At 41.7% G+C, this 15,191-nt stretch overlaps 1 pseudogene across 1 annotated transcript in view; it reads right to left on the bottom strand.

The window, feature by feature from the left end:
* Positions 1-15,191, bottom strand: part of LOC308246789 (GTPase IMAP family member 4-like) — a 33,179-nt pseudogene that overhangs the window by 15,203 nt on the left and 2,785 nt on the right. The window lies entirely within an intron of this gene.

Below are 15,191 nucleotides of genomic sequence, written 5' to 3' on the forward strand. Positions count from 1 at the left end.
TCATTCTCCCCACCTTCATCTTTATCATTTGTTTGCCATGTAATGGGCTCCTAACCCATTACATATCTTATCATCAATCCTTTTTCCTTTTATGATCAGATGCCTTTTTAAACTAAAATATCTTTTTTTTTCCTCCAATACCTTTCCCCCCAACAGCACCACCACCACCAATACAGCTGTGCTGGGATCCACATGCTATTTGCCACAATCACATTCCCAGGGGTTCCTGCAGAACACATATCACTATAGGATGTTGTTTGTCTGCTCTTTTTACGTTGCCCCTTTTGGTGTAAGCTTTGTGATGATGGTAGGACCATCTGTGTCTTGTATTCCCCTTATTACCTGGGGACAAGCACAATAGTCAACAAAGAGTAGTTTTCCATAAATATTTTATAAATTTATTTGATAAAAAAATTCCTCTGATTCTTGCTTCCTCTCTGATCTTGTTTGTTCAGTCTACATCTGTGAAAAAGATTATTCTTTTCTTATTCATCAATGCTTAGTATAATAGAAACATCATATTGCATTTTAAATATTTTGTTTCCTTGTTACCTATAAACGTTTGGCAATAGAGAAAGCTGTGTATAGAAGTCATATTAGAGTGGACTTTGACTGGAACAGGCTGACAGGCTCATCTCACAGGAAGCCAGCAAGTATAAACTTGAAACACTGTTAGGAAGACAGACACTCCTTTTGGAAAAAGAGTTATGTATTTACCCCTTAAAGATAGGGAGTAGAAAACAGCCTATTATAAACTGGGAAGGGATATCACAGAATGTTTACAAATAAGCTTTGGCCACAAAATTAACGTTGGTGATGGGTACTCAGAGGGCTAGCATGCTGAGCTATGCTTCTTATACTTCCCAGTACTCTTCACCCACCTGCCCTCAGAGCTAATTCTGCCCTCAGAGCTAATTCTGTCTGCTCACCCAACTATTCCTGAAAGCTTCTAGTTTATTTATAAAGTCTATAAATGGTGAAATGAATTATTTGTACAAATATCCTCTGAGAAGCAATCCCTAAAAGAGGTACTATTTTGTGGGGCTCAGCCTTTAAAACGGATTATAGCCTAAAATCAGCAGAGACAGGAAACAGGACGCAATGAGAAATCTATGCTGAGAAGTTTGCCGGAGGTTTCAGAAATAAATCCAGGGGAGAGGTCCCCTCTACACCAAATCCCACATTTCCTGCCTCTTCCCGCAACACGCACACCAGAACGCCAATATTCCTTTACCTGGAAAACCTGGGTCCTGCTCCCTTCTCTTACTTTGAAGGCAATGCTGAGCGAGGATATTGAGGGAAAGGAGGAAAGAGAAAGTAAGGGGAGGAGCTGTATGAACATGCTCCTGTAAGACCTGCCCACCTTTCAGAGCAGCAGACAGAAAACACCCAATCAGAGCAGCGAAAAGAAAAAAGTATCTTTAAAAGTGAGGACCACTGGCTGGTTTTCCTCAGTGGTTGGAGTGTTGGCCCATACATAGAAGGGTTGTAGGTTCAATATCCAGCCCCAGTGGAGGCCACGTTTGAGAGGCAACCTATTGCTGTGTCTGTCTTACATATATGTTTCTCTCTCTCCCTCTCCCTCTCTATCTCTCTCTCTTTATCTATCTATCTCTATCCCTACTTCTATCTCTATATCTCCAATAAACCTTTCTCTAAAAAAATCAATGAAAAAAATATCCTCGGGTGAGGATTAACAACAACAAAAAAAGTGAAGATAGTTTAAAGGACTTCTGGGACAGCATGAAGCATAACAACCTCTACATCATAGAGGTACCAGAAGGAGAAAAGAGAGAGTAAGAGATTGAAAGCCTGTTTAAAAATTTAATGACTGAAAACTCTCCTAAGCTGGTGAAATACATAGATACACCAGTCCAGGAAGCACAGAGACTTCCAAACCATATAAAGCTAAATAGGCCCACACCAACACACCTTGTCATTTCAATGGCAAAAGCCAGAAACAATGAATCTTTTTTTTTATGAAAAAATATTTTATTAAACTTACATGTAATGCTTTATATCACTCACTAGATGCATATAAATTCCTGTAACTATAGCTACATGAAAAAAAATGTTTCTTTGCTATAGAGAACTTATATGAAGTAGTTTCACTGAAATATTTAACATTTTATATTGTACATTAAGACACAGTACTAAATCCTTTGAAGTGATCTAAAACAAAATTTAAGCAGGAAAAGATACAGACATGAAATGTTTCTTAGATTACATTTCTAGAAGCCATAAGAAAGCTAGCAAACTAAACCCCATGTGACACATCTGCTTTAAGACAAGCACAGAGTTTACAAAGGCTGAGTGATTACATGTGATGGGAAGAACATTACCACTCAATGTCAGTAGACAAACAGGAAGTGCTAAGGGCCTGGGAAAGAGGATTGGCAGTTTTGAGTGAAGGAAAGTATCTAATAAGTAACTAAAAGGGATGACACAGAGAGAATCTTAAAGGTAGCAAGAGACAGTTATCTGAAAGGGAGTTCCCACTAACTGCCAGCATTTTCTCAATAGAAACTTTTCAGGCCTGAAGAGATTTCAGGAAATAATCAAAGTCATATTTTCTAATAGCCAATATATTACCACACAAAGTAAGTCTCAATACATTTAAAAAGATTGAAATTATATCAAGCATCTACTCTGACCACAATGGAATAAAACTAGAAATCAATTATAAGAAAAATAACAACAGGAAAGCACACAAACACATGGAGCCTAAATAATATGCTGCTAAACAATGAATGGCTTAACTTGATTTTTGGGGAGTTATTGCTTTGTAAATGATATAATTCTCTAACTACACGATGTTGTATACCTGAAACTACTATAAAATAATTTTGAATGTCAACGGTCATAGAAAAATAATTTTTAAAAAATATTTAGAATTAATATTGATTCTTGGGACTCAACCAATCTGAAAAGAGTATTGTTAAAAAATTAATTAAAAACATAAATATTTATCTTTAACCTAAAAGCTACTCATATAGCATTGAATAAAAGAGCAGTGTTCAAAAGTGACTTGGAACTTAAAAATAAAGTGTATCTCTCACAGACAAAATGTATGGTATCAATCTAACACAAACCCTGAAAATAGAAGAGAAGGGAACACATCTCATTTTATTTTATGAGGCCAAACATACCATGAGACCATAACCAGATTCAGACATCACAAGGAAATAGGACTATAGACCAACATTCTAATGAAAATAGATGCAAAAACTCTTTTAAAATATTAGCAAATGAAACCCAACAATGTAGATAAAAGTAATATATCATTACTGAGTGAGGTTAATCTTAGCTGTGCACAGTTGGTTTTACATTTGCTAATAAACATTACTGACCATCAACAGATTACAGAACATGTAAACTATTTCAATCATTCCAGAAAAAGCATTTGACAAAATATCAGAATTATTCAGGCAGGCAAGCGAGTGGTGAGGGGCGATCAGGCAGGCAGGCAGAGTGGTTAGGGGTGATCAGGCAGGCAGGAAAGAGAGTGGTTAGGAGCCAGCGGTCCTGGATTGTGAGAGGGTGCAGGGGCTGGGCTGAGGGGAGGCCCCTTCCCTCCATGCACAAACTTTGTGCACTGGGCCTCTAGTAAAATAATAGTAATTAAAGACACAAACAACCAAATAAAATGGGCAAAAGATGTTAATGTAAAGAAGGCATAAAAATGACCAATAAGCACATAAATATATGCTCAACTTGACTAATCTTTGGTGAAATGTTATTAAAACCATTAACAAATATTCAAGTGACAGTGGAGACTCCCTAAGGGGGGTGAATGAGAAGTGAAACCCAGAAGGAGAATTGGGTAGCACAAGTGAGACATTTGGCTTAGGGTTGCGGCTACTCAGAGATGACTTGCAGGAAGATAGGAGGGAGGTCAAATACCCCTACCTTGCTTTTCTACCCCAAGGTAAACTCCCGGTTGGACTTCCCATTGGCAAAAGCCAATCAGATGTCAGAGAACTAGAGATCACATGGAGGTTTTTAGATAGGCAAGCGTCTCAAGGTTGGCACCATTCTTACTAAATACTATTCTTGCTAAATATTAAAATGTAGCACAGTATTGTGCAGACCAGCTGTAAAAAGACTGAGCTTGACAAGAATTCAATGGGATAAGTGTAGGCAACTGCAAAGAAAAAATCGATGTGTTATTGAGTCAATAGTGTATGCAAGCAATGGCTAAGCATCCCTCCCAAGACACAGAGCTTTGACTATGAACCCCTGCCCCATTATCTTGCTGCAAGTAAATAAATCTGCCTTATGAAAAGCACATGTTGTTCTTAAACAAAACATCCCAAGTGGATAACTATTTATTGCATTTTTTTTTGTAACAGCAAAAGACCAAAAACCTATCAAATGGCCATTAGTAGGTTCTGGTTGAATAAACTAAGGTATAGTCACAGAGTGAGGGACTATCCAAGTGTGAAAAGAAATGAGATGTGTCTCCCTATACCAGTCTAGAGAGATTCCCAAGATACATCTTCAAGTGAAAAAATAACAACAACATAAAAAAATGCTCTCTTTTCAACTATTTTAAACCAGTGAGCTCTCAAAAATCTCTAGGATTTTATCAAAAGGACTTAAGAATGAACCTTAAGAGAATCCAACTGGACAACAATGGGACAATTTGAGCATCCATACTAATTCCAATGAATCAAAATATATTAAATATGTTAAACTCCATGAGTTTATAACTGCCTTTTTCTTAAAAGTAGTCAGTCACTCCCATGGAATCTGCTAGGAAAACCCACTTATCAGATGTTGTTTGGCTGTGGTGATAAACCTGTGACAGCAAACAGGGATCCTCATGGAAGACCACTTGGAGGGACCAGTCCTGGGACTCTTGACTTGAGGGGTCTGTGTAAAAGAGCAACTTCACTGCAGGCCTCTGCTCCCATGTTTTGAGTGCCTAGGGTTATCATAATCATGTATAGTTACAGATGGCTCCACTTACCACATGGCACCAACAGCCAAGAAGGCAGGAAGCAGGAAAACAGGTGTGTTTCTTCGACAGTTCCCTGCAACTCTCAGCACTCCCTCCATTCCCTTCCTTACCCATCTGGCAAGATTTTTGTCCTCTGCCTCCAACACCCACAGGTTTGCTTGACACCCCTGCATTCTTAGTGCTTTCCTGACCCTAGGCAGGGGTCTTCAAACTACGGCCCGCGGGCTACATGCGGCCCGCCAAGGACATTTATCCGGCCCGCCAGGTGCCGCTGCCTGTCCTGCTTAGCCGACTTGTCCCGGGCTCGCAGTGCGCATAGGAATTTGTTCATAGTTGTTTTTTTTTAAACTATAGTCTGGCCCTCCAACGGTCTGAGGGACAGTGAACTGGCCCCCTGTTTAAAAAGTTTGAGGACCCCTGCGGGGCAGAAGAAGAGGCTGCTTAGAACGGGGCCAGGGGAAGAATTCAAAGGCTGCTGGATCCATCTGGTAGCATTCAATCACTAACTTTCTTTATCTGCATTTCTTCCTTTCAGTTTGAGTTTGACTTCTTTTTGTTGTTCCACTCCAACCCTCCCATAAAGATATGTTCTTAAGTGCTTTATTGCTACTGATGAATGCTGTAAATACATCTTTAACAAGGGACAAAGGGGAAATTTTTAATATATATTTTTATTGATTTCAGAGAGGAAGGGAGAGGGAGAGAGAGATAGAAATATCAATGATGAGAGAGAATCATCCTTCAGTTGTCTCCTACACACCCCACACTAGGGATCAAGTCTGCCCTGACTGGGAATCAAACCATGACCTCTTGTTCATAGGTCGATGCTCAACCATGGAGCTCTCCAGCCAGGCAAAGGGGCAATTTTAATGTGTATCTCAGCATATCACAGCACAATAAAATTGTTTCTCATAATCTCCTCTATTTCCAAGAAATGAAATACAGGATGATTTATTGTAAATTCACTTGTGCGTAGGAAGCATGGATCCTGGCTCTGCCATAGCCTGTCCCTGCCTCATTTCCTCCTTATTCTGTTTAACTCATTCCTTAAAGTTGTAGTCACAGCACAGGCTAGAAAGGCTAGGTTACAGGGCCCATGCCCCCTTATTTGTACCTGCTGAAGGTTTCAGAGTGGTAAGAGAAGAAGGCTGTGCCAAGAAGAGCCTCACATGGAGTTCACTCTAAACATGCTCAGGTTCCAATTTGGACCCCTCCTAGGCTGATGCTGGCCTGAGGGTGAAGTGCAGGAGTTTTCCTGTGAGTCTCCAAACCCTCACCAGTTCCTTCTCCAGGGTAGGCACAACACTGAGCACTTTGACTCTGACATGAGCCAAACAAACTCTGCTCTGAATTGAACCGGTGCTCATGGATGTTGCCACATTTCAAATTCTAACAATGAAGTTCTCAAAGCTTAACTGGTGAGTTAACAGCTGAGCAGCCTCATTGAGTTTGAATATTTCATGAAGAAATATTACTGAAAAAATAGAATTAACAGATTCTTTCCTGAGCCATAAAGACTATACATTTCTTTTGGAAATATAAGGAGATACCAGCATTTCTCCTATCTTCTGCAAGTATAACACTTCTGCATTGAGTGGAAAGCCAAGGACTCCAGATAAACATAGCAACCTGGAAGGCAATGGCACCTGTCACCTAGGCCCCCATTTCATTCAACTCCACTAAAGAACAACAAAATGGGAACTCTAAACTATACAAAATGCATGCTCTCGGTAGGAATGAAGATGAGGGGAGCTAGCATGGTAGCCAGCATTTAATCTAAAATACTGACAGTGTTTATATACTTGTGGACAGCACCATGAGGAGCCCTGCTGACATATTCCTGGTGGATCAACCATATATGGTGATTTTTTTTTAAATTAGTGTCTCAAAAGTTGCTCTAAGGTCATAGAGAAAATGAAGAAATGTTCATTTATTTTTAAATATACTAATCCTTAGTAAGAAGTGTAAGAGTCTGTGTGGTCCTTGATGTATGAATTCCTTCCTCCTGTCCCACTCACCTTCAGCTCAGATTGAATGAAACTCTATTCTGGGCAGGCATGGTAAAAAAAAAAAAAAGATAGAGTTCCTTCTCCCCTCATTACCCATCCAGTGCATGCTACCTTACCAATAGGGACAGGCTGGCAGCGATTCTCATGCCCTGTAACTCTGAGTTGCAGGACTAAACTGGTGAGCACAGCACTCAGCTTCCTACTGCTTCTCTATAGTGTGGAAACTCTATCTCAGCCACAAAAGGCTAAGAATCCAGCTGCCGACACTCTAGCTCCCTCATATGATGGAGGGTCAGTGCTGGGAGAAATAGGTTGAGAAAACCATCCCCTGCTCAGGGTCCAGAGCTGTGGCTCAGAGATTTTGTGCAGGAGAAAAAGAAGTCGATAATTGCAGAGAACTCCAAAGCTTTCCTCAAAGGTAATAACTTTATTTGAAGCAGAGTGTGGGAAGTTCAAAGGGTTCTCTTGAAAACAGTGAAGACTTTAATAGTACGTAATTTAGAGGACACTGATAACCCTATAAAAGCTACAGGAGAAACCATACTCCACCAATTTTACCCAATAGAACCAGGAAAAGAGATGAAGGGTCCTTCTAGAGTCAGAGAAAACCTGAAAGACTGACCACAAAATCCACCCCTGAAAAGGAAACCAAATTTAATTTTATCAGAACATGGAGCAGTTTTTGCCCAAAGACATTTTCAAGAACAAGAGTGCAGTCAGCTGACGATTAGTAGGCCTAACAGCTGGGTGTAACACCAATAGAGACACTCAGAATAACAGAGGGATTAAGGAGAGAGATGAACTAGGAGAGAAAGGTTAAAACTATCATCATCCCATGTGACATTCCAAGGCTGCACTTTCTGGGGAGCAACATCAGAGGTTTCACACTGCAAGGGAAATAGACTTCCCCAGAAGAGTTCAGCATGTCACTAAACAAACATGCAAAAAACAGCAACTTGAGCCCTAGAAATGCAGAAGGTAAATCACTATCCAGAGCACTGCACTACATTACTTAAAACACCCAGTTTTTAACAAAACTGCAAGACATACTAAGAAACAGGAAATTGTAACCTATGTAATGAAAAAAATTCAGGCAACAGTAACTCTCTGTCAGAAGGCCAACATACTGGATTTGAAAACAGTGCTTTGAAGCAGTAGTTCAAAATATGTTTAAAGAACTGAGGGAAATAATGCTTAAAAAAGAAAGGAAGAAATGATGAAAATACCTCATCAAATAGAGACTGTCAATAAAGATATAGATTATTTTTTAAGAACAAAATAGAAATTCTGGAGTTGAAATTATAGCTGAAATGAAAATTTTACTAGAGAGGCTCAATGGTAGATTTGAACCAGCAAAAGAAAGAAACAATGATTGGTGTAAAAATAACAGAAGTCAAGTGGAAATAGAGAATTCAATAATAGTTGCATATTTCAACATCCCACTTTGCATAGAAGGACTAATCAGAAGGTCAACAAAGATGAGATGTGGTGACCAAATAGGTCTAACACTAGAACACTCCACCCAAAAACACCAGAATACACATTCTCCGCAATGCACAAGGAACATTCTCCTAAACAGACCATATGTGAGGCCATAAAATAAGCCTTAGTAAATTTAAAAGGATTGAAACCATACAGAGTATGATTTCCAGCCATAATGAAGGAAAATTAGCAATCAGTAACAGAAAAAAAACGTGAGGAAAAGAACTATGTGTGTGTTTTTAATCCTCACCTGAGGATATTTTTCCCATTGATTTTTAGAGAGTGGAGGGGAAGGAAGGAAGAAGGGGGGGGGGGGAGAGAGAGAGAGAGAGAGAGAGAGAGAGAGAGAGAGAGAGAGGAGGTAAAAGAGACACATTGATTGGTTGCATCCTACACCTATTCTGACCATGGTCCATGGATTGGACCTGCAACCCAATGACATGTCAATGACTGCGAATCAAACCCGTGATCCTCCAGTGCTCAGGCCTATGCTCTAATCACTGAACACCCCATCCAGGGAAAAATCAATATTAAACAACACAATTCTAAATTACCAATGAATGAAAGATGATATAAAAAGGGAAATTATAAATACTTTGAGATGAATAGAAATGAAAAAAACAATGTAGCAAAACTCATGGGTGTAGCCAAAGCAATACTTAGAGGAAATTTTATATCTGGAAATATGCAAGTAGCTATCAATATTAAACCATGAAGAAAGATCTCAAATCAATATCCTAATATTCCACATTAAGGCAGTGATTAAGGCAGCAAACAAAACCTAAAGCAATTACATGAAGAATACAATAAAGAGTACAACTGGAAATTAATGAATTAGAAAATAGAAAAACAATACAGAACACCAACCAAACCAAAGCTTGTTTCTTTGAAAATAATCAACAAATTGACAAATATTTAGCTAGTTTAACTAAAGCATATAGAGAATTAGTAAAATCAGGAATGAAAAAGTGGCATTATTACTAAGGTTATGGAAATAAAAATTTTATAAGTATATATTATAAGCATTATTTTGCTCTCCAAATTAGATAGCATAGATAAAATGGAAAAATTCATAAACTACCAAACTAACTCAAGGAAGAAATAGACATCTAAATAGACCTATCTATACTAATATAAGGGTAATATGCTAATTAGACTGAATAGACCAGACTTCTTCCAGACATCTTTCTGGACGTCCTTCCAGACAAAGCCATGTGGCGGGGGCCGAGACAGAGGTTAGGGGTGATCAGGTTGGCAGGGGAGAGCAGTTAGAGTCAATCAGGCAGGCAAACAGAGGTGGTTAGGGGTGATCTGACAGGCAGGCAGGTGAGTGGTTAGGAGCCAGTGGTCCTGGATTGAGAGAGGAATGTCTGACTGCCTGTGGGATTGGGCCTAAACCAACAGTTGGACATCCCCTGAAGAGTCCCGGATTGGAGAGGGTGCAGGCCAGGCCAAGGGCCGGCCCCTGTGCATAAATTTCATGCACCAGTTCTCTAGTAATATATAAAGGGATGCGATTACTAATATAAAACATTACCTACAAAGAAAACCTCAAGCCCAGATTCTATCAAACATTGTAGAAGTATTAATAAGAATTCTTCACAAACTCTTCCAAAAAATAGATGAGAAAAAGCACATTCTAACTTATTCTATAAAGCTAGTATTGTCCTGATGAGAAGGCTAACCCCTATTTTGTAAAACTACTGTTTGGAATTCTCTGCTGTTTCAGACAGTCTCTTATTCTAAAAAATAACTTTGCTTTAGCCTGCTTGAATAATGAGGAAGATAAACTTAGCTGTCTAACCTTGTAGGCCAGAGACTAGATATGCCCATACTCTCAATGCCATGCCAGGTGTATTTTTAATTGGATAGAACTGTGTTGTTTTCAAGGCCAGCAGTGAGATAACCACTAAGCGCACTTAGGGCTGGCTCTTTAATAAAAAGGGAAGTTCTGCTTGTAGCCTTGCTTAGAATTTGAATTCATTTTCTCTAAGCCCACCGGTGAATAAAGTGTGACTCCAAACTCTCTGAGCATTGCTTGATTTATTCTGGTTCTCTGTAACACTGATACCAGAATAGAAAAAGATAACACAATAAAGGAAAACCTCAGATCAATATCTCCTACAAATATGGATGCAAAAATCCTCAACAAAATACTGGCAAAAACAATCCAGCAATATATAAAAAGGAGTATACACCATGACCCAGTGGAATTCATCCCCGGAATGCAATATTGGTTTAACATTCAGAAATCAATTAGTGTAACAAACCATATCATTAAAATAAAGAATGGGTCAACATCCATAAGTCAATCCAAGTGATACAACATATCCTATCTAATAAAGAGGGAATATGCTAATTGACCATCACTCCGTCACAAAGATGGCTGCACCCACAGCTGAAGCCAAGTTCCCATAAGGAGCCTTAACAAGCAATCAGCAGGGACCTGAAGCTAAGCCCTCCCCTGCCCCCGTAGGGCTTAACAGGGGACCTCAGGCTACGCTGCCCACCCTGGTGTCAGGCTGGGGGACCTCAGGCCGCACCCCCCACGCCAGTGCCAGGCCAGGGGACCTGAAGCCATGCCCCCCACCTGGCGAGGCTTGACGGGGGACCTCAAGGTGTGCTTCCTGTCATGGTGCTGGGCTAGGGGACCTCAGGCTGCTCCCCCCACCCCAGCGCCAGGCTGGGGGACCTCAGACTGCATACCCCGCCCAGCAGGGCTAGATGGGGGACCTCAGGCAATACCCCCTACCCCAGCACCGGGCCAGGGGACCTGAGGCTGTGCCCCTCTGCCTGGCTGGGCTTGACAGGGGACCTCAGGCTGTGCCCCCACCCAGCAGGGCTTGACAGGGGACCTCAAGGTGCACCCCCAGTGCTGGGTCGGGGGAACTCAGGCTGCGCGCGCGCCCCCCCCACCCCCCCCCACCCCCGCCTGGCGGGGCTTGACAGGGGACCTCAGGCCATGCCCACAACCCAGCAGGGCTTGATGGGGGACCTCAAGGCATTCCCCCCACCCTAGTCTGGGTTGGGGGACCTCAGGCCACACACCCCCATCCTGGTGCCAGGCCAGGGGACCTGAGGCTATGTCCCCTGCCCGGCTGGGCTTGACAAGGGTGGGACTGGCCAGGTCTGGATCTAGCCCAATGGGGGCAGGGGCCAGCTGGGTCTGGGTCTCACGTGATTTTGAGACCCATGTGGGTGGGCGGGGAGTTGACTCTGGGTCCCGTGTTTCTCCCCAGACTCTGACAGGAGGAAGGTTTTCATATATATTTTACTAATTTTCTTTCATCTCTGACACTTCTATTATAGAGAAAGGGCAAATAGTAATATTAAATTATTTCCTCTAATTAATCCCCTTTTAATGTGCACGAATTTCATGCACTGGGCCACTAGTTAACAATATAAAAGATAAAAATTATTTGATTATCTCAATAAATAAAGAAAAAGCATTTGACAAGATCCAAAATCCTTTCATGATAAAAAATCTTGTGTACAAAAGAAATGTACCTCAACACAATAAAGGACATATTTGACAAGCTCACAGCTAAGATCATACCCAAAGTAAAAAAGCTGAGAGCTTTTCCTTTAAGGTCAGAAAAAATACAAATATGCCCAATCTAAACATTTTTATTCAATACTAGAGGCCTGGTGCACAAAATTCATGCACTTGGGTGGGGGTTCCCTCAGCCTAGCCTGTGCCCTCTCGCAGTGTGGCAGTTGGACATCCTTAGTGCTGACACGGAGGCAGGAGAGGCTCCCAAAACCGCTGCTGCGCTCACCAGCTGTGAGCCCAGCTCAGGGCTTCTGGCTGAGTGGCACTCCCCCTGTGGGAGTACACTGACTACCAGGGGGCAGCTCCTGCATTAAGTGCCTGCCTCCTGGTGGTCAGTACATGTCATAGCAACTGGTCATTCCACTGTTTGGTCGATTTGCATATTAGCCTTTTATTATATAGGACTAGAGGCCTGGTGCACGAAATTCGTGCATGGGGGGGTGGTGTCCCTCAGCCCAGCCTGCACCCTCTCCAATCTGGGACTCCTCGAGGTCTCTGACTGCCCTCGGACATCCCTCTCACAATCTAGGACTGCTGGCTCCCAACTTCTCTCCTGCCTGCCTTCCTGATTGCACCTAACCACTCCCCTACCAGCCTGATTAATGCCTAACTGCTCCCCTGCCAGCCTCTTTGTCCCTAACTGCCCTCCCCTGAAGGCCTGGTCTCCCCTGCAGGCCTGCATCCCCCCCCCAACTGCCCTTCCCTGCAGGCCTGGTCGCCCCCAACTTCCCTCCTCTGCTGGCCTGGTCACCCCTAACTGCCCTCCGCTGCAGGCTTGATCACCCCCAACTGCCCTCCCTTGAAGGCCTGGTCCCTCCCAACTGCCCTCACCTGCTGGCCATCTTGTGACGGCCATCTTGTGTCCACATGGGGGCAGCCATCTTTGACCACATGGGGGCAGTGATGGTCAATTTGTATATTACTCTTTTATTAGATAGGATAGAGGCCTGCTGCATGGGTGGCAGCCAGCTGGTTTACACTGAAGGGTGTCCCAGATCAGTGTAGGGATTCCCTTGGGGCGTGCGGCAGCCTGGGTGAGGGGCCTGTGGTGGTTTGCAGGCCGGCCATGCCCCCCCGGCGACCCTAGCAGAGGCCCTGGTATCTGGGGTTTATTTATCTTCTACAATTGAAACTTTGTAGCCTTGAGTGGAGCCAAGCCTCCTGCTTGCTCCGTGGCTGCAGCCATTTTTGTTGGGATTTATTTATCTTCTATAATTGAAACTTTGTAGCCTTGAGTGGAGACCAAGGCAGGCCAGTGAAAAGCTTGGCTTCCTCCATTACCAGGGAAACCCAAGCCTCCTGCTCATTCTGTGGCTGCAGCCATCTTGGTTGGGTTAATTTGCATACTTGTCCCTGACTGGCTGCTGGGCGTGACTTGTGGGTGTAGAGGAGTGATGGTTAATTTGCATATTACTCTTTTATTAGATAGGACTAGAGGCCCGGTGCATGAAATTAGTGGATGGGGGGGTGTCCCTCAGCCCAGCCTACACCCTTTCCAATCTGGGACATCCCTCTCACAATCCAGGACTGCTGGCTCCCAACTGCTCATCTGCCTGCCTTCCTGATTGCCCCTAACCACTTCTGCCTGCCAGCTTGATCACCCCCTAACCACACCCCTGCCAGCCTGATTGATGCCTAACTGCTCCCCTGCCAGCCTGATTGCCCCTAACTGCCCTCCCCTGCAAGCCTGGTCCCTACCAACTGCCCTTTCCTGCTGGCCTGATTACCCATAGCTGCCCTCCCTTGCAGGCCTGGTCCCTCCCAACTGCCCTCCCCTGCTGGCCATCTTGTGGTGGCCATCTTGTGTCCACATGAGGGCAGCCATCTTGTGTGTTGGTATGATGGTCAATTTGCATATTACTCTTTTATTTAATAGGCTAGTACTGGAAGCTGTAACCAGAGGAATTATGCATGAAAAAAAGCATCCAAATCAGAAATGAAACAGTAAATTTGTCTCTATTTGTAAATGGCATGATCTTATATACTAAAAATCCTAAAGACTTCACAAAAACAGCACAAAGTCATGAGAAATAATAATCAAATTCAGTAAATTTGCAGGATACAAAATCACTATATAAAATATTAAAAAATAAGTTTAATTTTTATATGCTAATAATTATTTATGGAAAGACAAATTAAGAAAACAATCCCCTTTACTATAACATCATAAAGAATAAAATGCCTAGGGGTAAATTTTACCCAAGAGTTAAAAGACGTTGGTAACTAAAAGACACTGATGAAAGAAATTAAAGAAGATACAAATACATGGAAAGGTATTTTGTGCTTATGGATTGAAAGAATTTTCAAATGTCCATAGTGCTTGAAGTGATCTACAGATTCTATGTAATTTCTATCAAAATTCCAATGCCATTTTCCACAGAAATAGAAAAAAACAATTCTAAAATTTTTACAGAAACACAAAAGTTTCTGAATAGCCAAAGTAGTCTTAAGACAGAATAACAAAGCTGGAGGCATCACATATTCTGATTTCAAACTATATTACAAATCCATACTAATCAAAACAGTGTGGTATTGGCATAAAAACTGACATAATAATCAGTGGAAGAAAACTGAGACCCAAGAAATAAATGGTCAATTAATTTACAACAAATGAGTTGAGAATATACAATAGGAAAAGGATAGTCTCTTCTATAAGTGGTACTGGGAAAACTGGATAACCACATGCAAAAGAATGAAATTGGACTCCAATCTGACACCATGCACAAAAATCAACTCTAAATGGATTAAGATTTGAACATATGACTTGAACCCATAAATTTCCTAGAAGAAAACAAACGGGATGAGCTCCTTGACATTGATTGTGGCAATGATTTTGTGGATTTAACACCAAAAGCAAGGAAACAAAAGCAATAGTAAATAAGTGGGACTACATCAAATTAAAAAGCTTTTATGCAGCAGAGAAACTATCAACAAAATGAAATGACACTCTATAGAATGGGAGCCAGCCATAAATCTGATAAGGGGTTCATATCCAAAATATATAGGAAAATCATATAAATCTGTAACAACCCCAATCAATCCAATTTTTAAAAATGGGCAGAACTGAATAGACATTTTTTACTAAGGAGACATATTAATAACCAACAAGAAAAGGTGCCAAATATCACAAATTATCAGGAAAATGCAAATCAAAACTTAAATGAGATATCACCTCACTACCTGT

This window comes from Plecotus auritus (genome assembly GCF_963455305.1).
Source record: "Plecotus auritus genome assembly, chromosome: 4".
In the NCBI taxonomy this organism is placed as follows: domain Eukaryota; kingdom Metazoa; phylum Chordata; class Mammalia; order Chiroptera; family Vespertilionidae; genus Plecotus; species Plecotus auritus.